General features: G+C 36.3%; 1 long non-coding RNA gene across 1 annotated transcript; it reads left to right on the top strand.

Annotated features, from left to right (window-relative positions):
• LOC110263356 lies at nt 1–4,453 on the top strand. The gene is made up of 2 exons (XR_002348839.1): nt 1–730; nt 3,058–4,453. It is a non-coding gene; the product is annotated as an uncharacterized LOC110263356 (long non-coding RNA).

The following is an 11,467-nucleotide window of genomic DNA, read 5'->3' as shown; positions in this document are numbered from 1 at the left end:
TTCGAACACCCGGCTTCCGTGCCCCGAAAGCAGCCCTATCACCTTCTCGCTTCTCTTTTGTTCTTCTCTCAGCCATCATCTTCTTCCGTTTCAACTTCACCCAACGTCCACCATCATTACCACCACAGCGCCTCACCGTCCACCCACTTTCCCCCTCTTCGTCCCTTTCCTCTCTTCTTCCTCTCTCTTGCCCCTTCCCTTCCCCATTCCCGGTTCTCTTCTCCTCTGCCACCCAACCGCCGCGGCACCCAACCTTCGCCGCTGCGTCCTTACCCCGCGACCCTCTACCCTCTTCTCCCCCACGCGTCTCTTCTCAGCGTCGAACCACCGCTCGGGCCAGTGCCGCCGTCGAAGCTCTTCCCCTCTCTCTATCTCACTCGCAGAACCACCGAACCGAAGCCCAGGACCACAGCGCCGCCAGCAACCCTGATCGCAGCTGCCGCTGCCCTGCTTCCACCGCGCCTCCCTTCCCCCTGTCCGAACCCTAGCGCCGCCCAGGTCCGCTGAACCTTCGCAAACCCCCCTCTCCACACACGAGCCTCTCCCCCCAGTTTCTCTTCACTGCCTGGGACACCCAGAACAGGGCAGAGCCCCTATTTCCGTATCACTGCAACCCACAGTAGCCAGCATTGCTGCCGCACCACCTTCGCTGCCGCTTCTGCTCCAGCCGCCCATTTCACACCACCTCCATCCTCCCTTTCCTTCCTTGATCCAATTTTCTGCTTCCCAGGTCTCAATTATTTCTCTTCTGTTTAGTCTATTTAGTTTTGTTAATTCATTTTGTTTAGTTAGTTTAGTTAGATTAGCTTAGTTTAGTTAAACTAGGTCGTTAGAGAATCTGAGTTGGATAGTGGATTTAGGTTTGTTTTGAATAATGCTGCTGTTTGGAAATGTTGCTGTTTCATTGATTTGCCCAGTGCTAAATTTGCTTGTCTGGTTCTGCTGCAGCCCTGTTTCTTGCTGCTGTGCTTTTGTTCATGGTTGTTTGGAGTGAACCAGTTGCTAAATATTGTTAATGCTTGCTTGTGCAGTGATAATTTTTGCTCAATGTATGAATTTAAGTTGTTATTGCTGCTGAGTTCTTGTTTCAATGTGACCTTCATTGTTGGATTCAGTTGGGTGTAATTGTTTTAAATTCATATTGCTTGCTTGTAATTGGTTATTGAATTCAACAAATAGAATACTGCCCGAATCCATTACTTTTGTTCATTGTGCTGTTTTGGTGCTATATTTGAAGCCATTATTTTGATTCATTGTTCAAACAAAGCATGCTGCTTGTTGCTTAATTGGTTATGGCTTAATTGTGCATTGCTCTTTGCTGCTGTATGTTGGCTTATTTGTTTATTTCATATGAATTCACATGTGATTTTTGTGTGTTTAGTGTTAATACATTCATATGAAACTTGGTTTGATTGATTGAAATTGGAAAATAGGCCAATTTACTGATGAAATGCTGCAGGATTTTTCCTAACCTTGTTTCATTAAATGACATTGTTTTATTTGGTGCAACAACACTCTATTTGACGGATTTCTGCATCAAAAAGAATCTTGTTTGCTAAACGGTTTTGGAAAATTTCTCAAGAACTTCATTACGAGTTTTGGTCAACTCTTTAATTTCTTTGCTTGTTTTAAATTGTGTTCTTCTTAAGCATTGAATAAGCCTTAATTGAGTTTTAAATTGACCATAAACTTGGATTTCATTTAAAATTAGAGCCTCCTTTGCATGCTCTCACAAGGCTGAAGATTTCTTTTTACCCATGTGGCTAATTTGATTCATTTTTATTCATACCTGACTTACCTTAAGTCACATAGGGCATAAACTTTTCAACTCTTGTCTCAACCTTGTGACCTTCATGCCTCATTAGAATTTGGTGTTTGAATGTTGCTTGGTTAACTTGTTTCTCAATGTTTTTAACTTTGTCAACGCCAAATCCTTTCAATTTATGCCAATTACTTGTGATTGATACCTATTTGATTATGTGCTCTACACATACATGTGCATTACTTGTTTTGTCATTTTGAATTGTTGAGAAGTTGAACATGAACTTGTTTGTTTTGGAAATTGTTGAAATTTTCAGAATTAAGGTAGCGTTTGTTTTGAGGTACTGAGACAGAGACTGAGAGACTGAGATTCAGTATTGTGTTTGTTAGTTCAGAGACTGGTACTAAAATTTCTGTCTCTGTCTCTAAAATTTCAGTATTTCAGTACCTCCAAAAAGTAGGGACACAGGGGACTGAAATTTTTAGAGATGGAGACTGAAACTTTAATAACATTTTATACCTAAAATAGTTTCATTTCAATTAATTAATTCCAATTTTACCCTTTGTGCAAATTAAATTAGAGTTTCATTCTTGTTTCAATTCCTGTCTCCCATTTTGCACCAAACAGAATACTGAGATTTATTTCAATCCCTGTCTCTTAGTCTCTGTCTCTCAGTCTCAGTCTTTCCGTCTCTGTCTCTCCACCAAACGCTACCTAAGGGACGTTTTTGCTATACACATAACTTTTGCTTTTCTTTTTTTGTTTTCAACTAACTCTTTTTTTCTCTTTCCATGACTTTTAACCTTTGTTTTCTTTTTCAACTAACTTTTTCTTTTCCTTCATATAACTTTTGACTTTTCTTTTTCAACTAACTTTTTCTTCTTCTTAACTTAACTCTTCACTATCTTTTCTTTCTTTTCTTTTTTCAACTAACTATTTTCTTTTTACTCACATAACTTTTAACTTTCTTTTTCTTTTCAACAAACACTAACTTTTTAACTGTTTTCTTTTCTTCACCTAACTTTTGACTTTTCTTTTCCTTTTCAACTAACTTTCCTTTTAACTTTCTAACTATTTTCTTTTTCTCTGTGCATAGCAACAACGCTTTTTTCTTCTCTTTATTTTGATAAACAAGCAAGTTAGTTATCTTGGATTGATTGGAAGTTGCTTCTGTTTACTTTTAAGTTGAATCTCATGCATGCTTCCATTCAAATTTTTATTATCTGTTCACTTCATATATATGCTGTTTTGTGGCTTAGTTCTTTCCTTCTCAGCACCACCATCGTTTTTTGCAGCCACTCCATCGCCTAACCCACCAGCTGAAAGTGGAGGTGACACAGTGACGACTCTTTCCACAGTGACGACTCTTTCCACTCCGCCTGATCGTGAGCACCGAGGATGGTGCTACATCTTAAGTGTGGGGAGGTTGTCTAACTTCAGCAGCGCATTTTGGGTGAAATTTTTCATTTCCGAACACTCTTAGTTTAGTTTTATTATTGTGCATTTTAGTTTCTTTGTATATATTTCATCTTTTTGAAAACCTTTTTACTTATTTTAGTACTTTTTACTTAGTTCACTGCATCTTTTAATTTTGCTTGTACATAGCCTAGTATTATATTGTAGTTATGCATGTTTTTAGATTTCTTTTATAGCTTTTAGTTATAATTGTGATTTGGATGATGTGATGATTGCACCTGGTTTGATGTTCTATACACTTGCTATTTTGGTTTGATTAAAATTTGGAATTAAACTTAGGATTTTTGACCTTTTCTATCCAATCACATTATATATACATGTATAGAATAAATGTTAATCAATTTAATAAAATTTCCAAGAAGCTTACTTTTTATATAGGGCATTGACATTCAAATTGAATTGAGTTGAAATTTTTTGAAACTTGCATGATTTATATATTGTGAAATATGGTTTTTGAGTTAAAGAACATACAACTTGTGAGTTTTTGAGCCTTATTGTGTGGTAACATTATTTGACCACTTATTTCATTCTTGTGTTTTCTTCTCTATGATTGTAACATTTGGTTTGTTTAATTCTATATATCCATTATTTAATGTATATTTATGCATTTATGTGATTGATGCCTTTATTTCAAATAGCTCACTTACCCAAATAATCTACTCTTTTATCTTCCTTTGTTAACCAACTTTGAGCCTATTTTAATTCCCTTTTGTTCTTTATATTATCACATCACTACTTTTAAGCGAAAAACAATTAATTGTCCTATTTGAATCTTTGGTTAGCTTGGGATAGTGAGTGTGTGTGTCAACTAAGTGTGGGGAAGATTTGGAAACCTTGGGTTGATGAAAATGTTTTATGCTTATTGAGAAATATTAGGAAATTTGGGTACATGCTCATGTAATACTATAAAAACCATATGCATTAATGTTTTGGTATATATATTATGTTCTTGAAAAAAAAAAGAAAAGAAAAGAAAAAGAAATAATGAAAAGGCGACAAAATTACTCCAATGTGAAATTTAATAAAAGTCAATGCATATGTGATTGAAGTAAATTTGATGCATGAGTGTGTGTATATGTAAAAGTGAGATTATGGGTAGCTAAGCTTGATATTAGAAGTTTATAGGTTGTGTATGTGTTAGGTGATAACTTAGGTTAATCAAAGATTCAAATGCAAGCACACTTGGCCATATATATATCCTTATCCTTACCCTTATCCCCATTACCACCTTGAAAAGACCTCATGATTTTTGCATATGTACATCAAATACTTGTTGATTGGTTAGATGAAGAACAAACTTTAGAAAGCATGATTAGAGGAGAATTGAGTGGATTGACCCTAAACACTTGAGCGACTAGAGTGCATATATATATCCGGTGAGGGTTCAATTACTCAACTCCATATTTCCCCCTATGATCATGATTATCGTGCAAGTTTGTTAAACTCTTTTATATGACTCAATTTAATTGTGAATATGATTTTGTTATAATTGCTTTAGCCCTTGATTGTGTATAAATGTTTTCTTGGAAATTGATTTACTTGGACTAATTAAATACATATAGATAGCCAGATAGTATAAGGTATAATAGTTACATACATATAGGTAGACTGCATATAGATAGTTACATTGAATAATTATTGATTCCCTTTTTTGTCTTTCTTTGGTATAGCATGAGGACATGCTATTAAGTGTGGGGATGTGATGAATCCACATTTCATGATATTTATTTGTTCTAATTTGGTGGATTTCATTGACTTTTCTTGCATTTATCCATTGAAATAGCATAGTTTCATGATTTCTTCTTAAATTGTGCTTGAAAGTAAAAACATGTTTTTCAAGCCTTTTAACTGCAAAATTTTATTCACTTTAATCCCATTTGATGCCTTGATGTGTTTGCTAAGTGATTTCAGGTTTCCAAGGCAAGTATGGGTTGAAGAAATGAGAAAAGAGCATGCAAAAGAGGAAAAACCATGGAGAAATGGAGTTTGGAAGTTTCAGCATCCGTGCGTACGCACAGTGATGCTGCATACACACAAGTGGGAGCTAATGGCGACGCGTACGTGTGACCCACGCGTACGCGTGAGAGTGAATTTCGCCAAGTGACGCGTACGCATGACCCTTGTCACGTGAGCTAATTAATTGCAATTCGCTGGGGGCGAATTCTGGGCCTCCAAAATCCAGTCCAACTCATTTTTGAAGCTATTTCAAGCCAAAATGAAGAAGGATAAAGGGGGAAGCAATTAGGTTTAGGTTTTTACATGTTTTAGCTTAGTTTTCTAGAGAGAGAAGCTCCCCCTTCTCTCTAGAATTTAGGGTTTCTAGCGCAATTTCTTTTTTAATTTCAGTCTTTAATTCTTATTTTAGTATAGTTTCATTTATGTTTTCACGATCTCTTGTTTTGATCTTCTTTATTTCTTTTGTTATTTTCTCAATTTTGTCACTTTTAATTTTTGAACACTTGTTATTTTGATCTCATTAATGCAATTTTGATGTTTTATATTTCTTTAATGCTTATTTGAGTTGCTATTATTATTGTCTTGCATTGGTAGTGTAGATTTTATTTTTTTAATACAATTTATGATATTTTTCTTTTATGCATGCTAGGTGTTTGATAAAATGTCTCTTCTAATTTTTGTATAGTTTTTCACCCTCTTGGTTAGGAATTGGGTAATTAGGTGAACTTGAGTTATGGATGTCCATTATACATTGTGTTAGGATTGTTAGTTGGTTTGGTTTCTATTGACGCTAGTCTTTCACTAAGTTAATTAGTGAGTTGACTAGGACTTATGGATTGAGATCAATTATGCCCTTTTGACTTATCCTCGATGTTATGATAGACTAATTGGGACTAATTCTACGCAATTACCATGTTTGTGGTCCATGACTAGGATAGGAATTCTCAATTTCCCAATCCTTGCCAAGAGTCCTTTTTGCCACTTGAATTCTATTGTTGATTTACTTGCTTTAAGTTTTAATTCCTTGCATGCTTATTTACTTTCTTGCCTTTTGATTTTCTTGTCTCTTGCTATCACAATCCCCAATCCCTCTTAACCAATAACTAAGCATTTCATTGCAATTCTAAAGCGCCAATGGCACTTCGGGGTCAAATACATCAGGAATTCTCATTTATTATTGCATCCCCTGTGATTCTGGAAAAAGAGCTTTGGCTTTCTTTCCTCTTGAACAGAAAAGCAGACTCGAACTACTTGTCCTGCTAGATCGTCTCGAGGATGGTGAAACATTATGTTGAACCCACTTTAGGCCATCATCACTGACTTTACAGAAAGAGGCGGCCGAGTTTGTCAAAACGTGCCCCCTTGCTAAAAACATTTTAATTTCCATGTGGCACCTCTTGAGGAGCTTATTAGTGTTACCTCACCGTGGCCATTCGCAAAATTGGGCCTTGATCTGCTCGAACCATTTCCAAGCACAAAAGGATGAGCTCGACCTCCTCCCTAAAGTACGAGAAAGAGCTCAGATTAAAGAGGAAGCTCTGAAGCAAAGGATGGATCTAAGATACAACCAAAAGGTGATTAAGAGAAGCTTTGCTACCAACGACCTTATCCTGATCCGAAACAACATCGAGACATAGTCAAACGAAGGAAAGTTGGCAGCCAATTAAAAGGGCCTTATAAGATAACTGAGGTCTTAGGTAAAGGTTACTATAAAGTGTTCGACTTCCAAGGGCGAGAGCTTCAGAGGTTGTGGCACGCATGCATCCTAAAAAGATACTACAGTTAAAATATTGCATTAGGTGCACTCTTTTTCCCTCCAAATAAGAGTTTTTTAATGAGGCACCAGGAACAAGGGCTAAGGGCATTTAGAGGCCTCTGGTAAGTAGATTTGTAAAGGAATTTCTTAAATATCAATAAAAATTATTATTTTACCTTACTTCTTTAAAGGTTTCCTATCTCAAACGCATTAATTTAAGCTCGATAAACTGCGAAAATTATTGCCCGATCTGAAATGTTCGGCAAGATGAAGCGACGAGGTACAAATTAATGCAGAAGTTATATAAACAATTCGTACAAAGCGACCTCAAACAGGTCGGATAAAAAACAGTTGTAAAAATAACTTAGATCAAGGCCGATTACATGAAGTCGGACATACATAAGGAAATTAATAAGTCGTCAAGGATTCAAAGGTCAAAACAAATCGTGCCTTACTATAAGTATTCAACAAAAGGATACTTTGATAAAATTTTGAACATTACCTAATAAAAGTTGCGAACAAACAACTAAAGAGAAAAGTAAAATATAAAGAAAGGATCTAAAAGGATAATGACTTCTCACCCATAAGGGGATTAAGCGCCTCGCCAGTCACAACATCTTCACCCTCAGCCGAAGAAGTTGGAGGAATCATGGAGACTGGCATGGCCGAAACAACCCCAGGAGCAGAGGAAGAGGTCTCCACTATAGCAGCTTCGGGTTGGATGATGCGTGAGCATCTTTTCTATCTTTTTCTAGTAAATTTTCATTTAATTTGATTGAGTTTAATCAAGAATTAATTATCTTTTAACCACTATGAATGCTACTTTGAGTCGTGTGCAATTCTGTTTATTTTAGGTAGCATTTGGTTGGATTTGATGGAGTTTCCGCAGAAAAAGAGAAGAAGGCTATATAGTGCAGGAATGGCTTAGAGGATGGAGAGGAAGCTTGCACAATTGGAAGGAGCACAAGAATTAAAGGAGATGACCAGCAAGGAGCGACGCGTGCGCGTACCTGACGCGTACGCGTGACTGACGCGTACGTGTGACATGCGCCACGTGCAGAAAACACAGAAAACGCTGATTGCTATAATTAATTCTGATTTAAACTTTAATTTTTATAAAGAGGAAAAGATATTATATTAGTTTTAGAAAATAGATTTTAAATTAAGGAGGATTAGACATAAAAGAAAAAAGAAACTTCTCTTCTGGGGATTATTCCACCTCAGCCCAATTTACAGTTTACCAGAATCCTAGTTTTCACTCTTTTCAATGAGCAACTAAACCTCCACTGTTAAGGTTAGGAGCTCTGTCTATTTGTATGGATTGATTCTATTGTTTTTGTATTTTAATTCATGTACTGATTTATAATTTAAGAATTGTTTTCGTTCTTTATCTTATAAATTTGGGTGGAACGGAAGTATGACTCTCTTTCTAATTGAGTTCTTGTATAACTTGGAAAAGCTCTTTACTTGAACAACAGCTTGAAAATAATTTCTCCTAAATTCTAATTATCTGGACTTAACGGGATACATGACATATAATCCTCTTATATTTGGATAATTAGGATTTTTGTGGCATAATAACTAGAATTAAACTTCACCCCCTAATTGGAATTAATTGACCAAGGAATTGGCGGTTGATGAAAGTTAGAGGAGACTAGAAAGGTCTAAGGAATTAGGGTCTAGTCACATATAGTTTGCCATGAATTAAATCTTGCATGATTAAAATAAATTAATAAGAAAAGTCAATCCAAAAAATAGATAACTCTGAAGCCTTAACTGCCTTCTCCATATTGTTTTTCCAACTTATTTACTTACCTATCTTCTGATATTCTGAATTTACTGTTTAATGCTTTTGAACTCTCAACACTATTTTCTGCTTGTCTAACTAAGTAAATTAATCAACCATTGTTGCTTAGTCCCTCAATCCTCGTGGGATCGACCCTCACTCACCTGAGGTATTACTTGGTACGACCCGGTGCACTTGCCGGTTAGTTTGTGGTTATAAATTCTGCACCATTGGACTCCCGAGGTAGAGGTCAGACCGACCTAAGGCCCTGAAGTCTTCGGGTCATATGGAGGCTCCTCATCATCAACCGACTCAGGGGCAGGGACAATCTTCCTGCCCTCTGTTATGTTGTCCGTGCTGAACAGGAAAAGGTCAGGGTTTGGAGCTAAGACCTTAACCTGGGCTTCTAGGTTTTCAAACATTTCATCCATGCCTAAAGCAGCTGACTCCTGAAACCCAGCAAGCTCCTCCTTCAGCCTTTCTAACTCCTCCTCCTATTGCAACCTCTCCCAAAAGACCCGAGCGTAGCTCTCTTGATATTTCTTGGCTTTCTCCTCGGCCAGGGCGGAAGCTGCCTCCAACTTGGTGGCCCTCTCTCAAGCTTTCTCAAGGTCGGTCTTCAAGGTCTCTCACTCCTGCTCCAGCTCCTTTTTTATCTCACCGAGCCTCTCCACATCCTCCCGAGTAGCCGCTAAGGCACTAGTAGTAGCTTGAAGAGTCCCTCAATTCCTTAGCAAGCTGAAAATAAACTCCTACAATGCGTAGCCCCCTACGTGCCAAGGTTTGAAGGTGGTTTGAATTTCCATGTCGTCCATACTCACGTGGTGATGGGGAAGCAGGTTCTCTTCGGCCCAAGCAAAGGCATCAAAATTTTTGGTATAAATGCTCTCTGCTTCTTCCACCCTCTACGTCTTGGAAGGAGGCTCAGTAGGGGAGGGAGGAGAAGGAGTGGACTCGGAAGATATAAGTCGGAAAAGAGGAGTAGGTATGTCGACTTGTGGGCTAGAAGGACCCGACCCTGACTTCTATCTAGGAGAAGATCAGACCAGGATCCCGACCTCTTTCTATGAGGACCCTTCACCGACTTCTTTCTGTTGTTGAAGATTCCTGGCCACCACTATTTTTTTTTTTTGTGTTTCAAAGAAACCTCATACCAGATTTGGGAGCCATACTTTCTGCAAGACAAAGAAGAACGCAAATCAGAAACGACAAAAGTATAAATAGCAGAATTCAACAAGTAAAGGAAAGGAAACTACCGAGGTCGGACTTCAGAAGACTAGGGCCCCCAGAGATCTTTCCGTATCCAAATGGGGAGTCTGACCCCAAGTACCCAACAAAAAATCTATCACACCCCTTTTCAGGTCGTCTAACTCGGCTATGTCTACCTTTACCGTTATGAGTGTATCTTGCCAGTACAAAGGGAATTGGGATTCTTGGTTTTTAGAAAGAAAGAAAGGTCGGGTATCATCGGCAGCTTGGACCTTAAAGAAATGATTCTTGAAATCATGAAAAAACTCGTCAAAGATAGAAAAAACCTTCCAACCTTACACTACAAGAAAAAACAATATTTGTAACAAAAAAAATTGTTACAAAAGACCAGAATTTTGAAACAAAAGGAATTTGTAACAAAAAAAAAGGCCGGTTGCAGTATGTTCCGTTACAAAAAGTTTTTGTAACAAAAAATGAAACTGTTACCATACAAAGTAATATTTTGTAACAAATTTTTTTGATACAAAAATCAAAATTTGTTACAAAAGTGATAACAAATTTAACAAATAAACTCTTTTTTGTAACATTTTAGATTTGTGTTATAATATTTTGTTATAAAATTCTACTTACTTTTGTAACATTTTTTATTCTTATTTACAAAAATAGATTCATTTTGCAATATTTATTTAAATAATTGATATATCAATTAATTTTTTAAACGCGCTAACTCAACATTTATATAATATATAATCATATAGATAATTAAAATATCTTATATATAATTAACATTCTTTTACAATAAAATAAGTTCTATAAATTCAACTAAATACAACTTTTTCCTAACATAAAATTTGTATCATGTAGAATTTATAATCCTTGACTCTTCTAGCATGTTTCTATCAATATAAAGTCTAGCATGTTGCCATCAATTTTGTACCCCTGCAAATATAAACAACGAAAACCAAAATTAAAAACAACACATAATACTATCTTCGTCCAAGTGAAAATTAAAATAGAAGTTAAAATTAACTAATTATTTGAGAATCTATTCTCAAAGTTTAAAACCAACTAATCAAGGATACAAATTATCAAGAATTGACAACTCAATATATAAAATGGGGGCTAATTAATAATTATTCAATCACAAATATACTTGACCTCTTTTTCATGCTTTTACGCTCATAAATTTCCATACAAGAAAAGTGAGATTCATGTCAAAACACAAGAACAAGAACAACCAAAAAAAACCAAATTTAGTCCAAATTTAAAGCAGCATAATATAGGGACAAGATGCAAAGCTTCATAGTGCACACTTAATAAAGGAAAAGAAAGCTAAGAAACACATAAGTCAACATGTTTGCAATATCAAAGTCCTTTCAGGTAAACAAATAATGTAAATCATCCCCCTCCCTTAAACAAAAGCTCTTTATCACTTGGTGCAAAGCAGCAAAGGGGATGGTTGTCAGAAACATAAATGAGAATAGGAATAAGAATAAGACAAATCACAGAATTTGATTCTTCT

The sequence above is a fragment of the Arachis ipaensis genome, chromosome B06 (assembly GCF_000816755.2).
Source record: "Arachis ipaensis cultivar K30076 chromosome B06, Araip1.1, whole genome shotgun sequence".
Taxonomy (NCBI): domain Eukaryota; kingdom Viridiplantae; phylum Streptophyta; class Magnoliopsida; order Fabales; family Fabaceae; genus Arachis; species Arachis ipaensis.
This window is presented reverse-complemented; position numbering and strand designations above follow the sequence as displayed.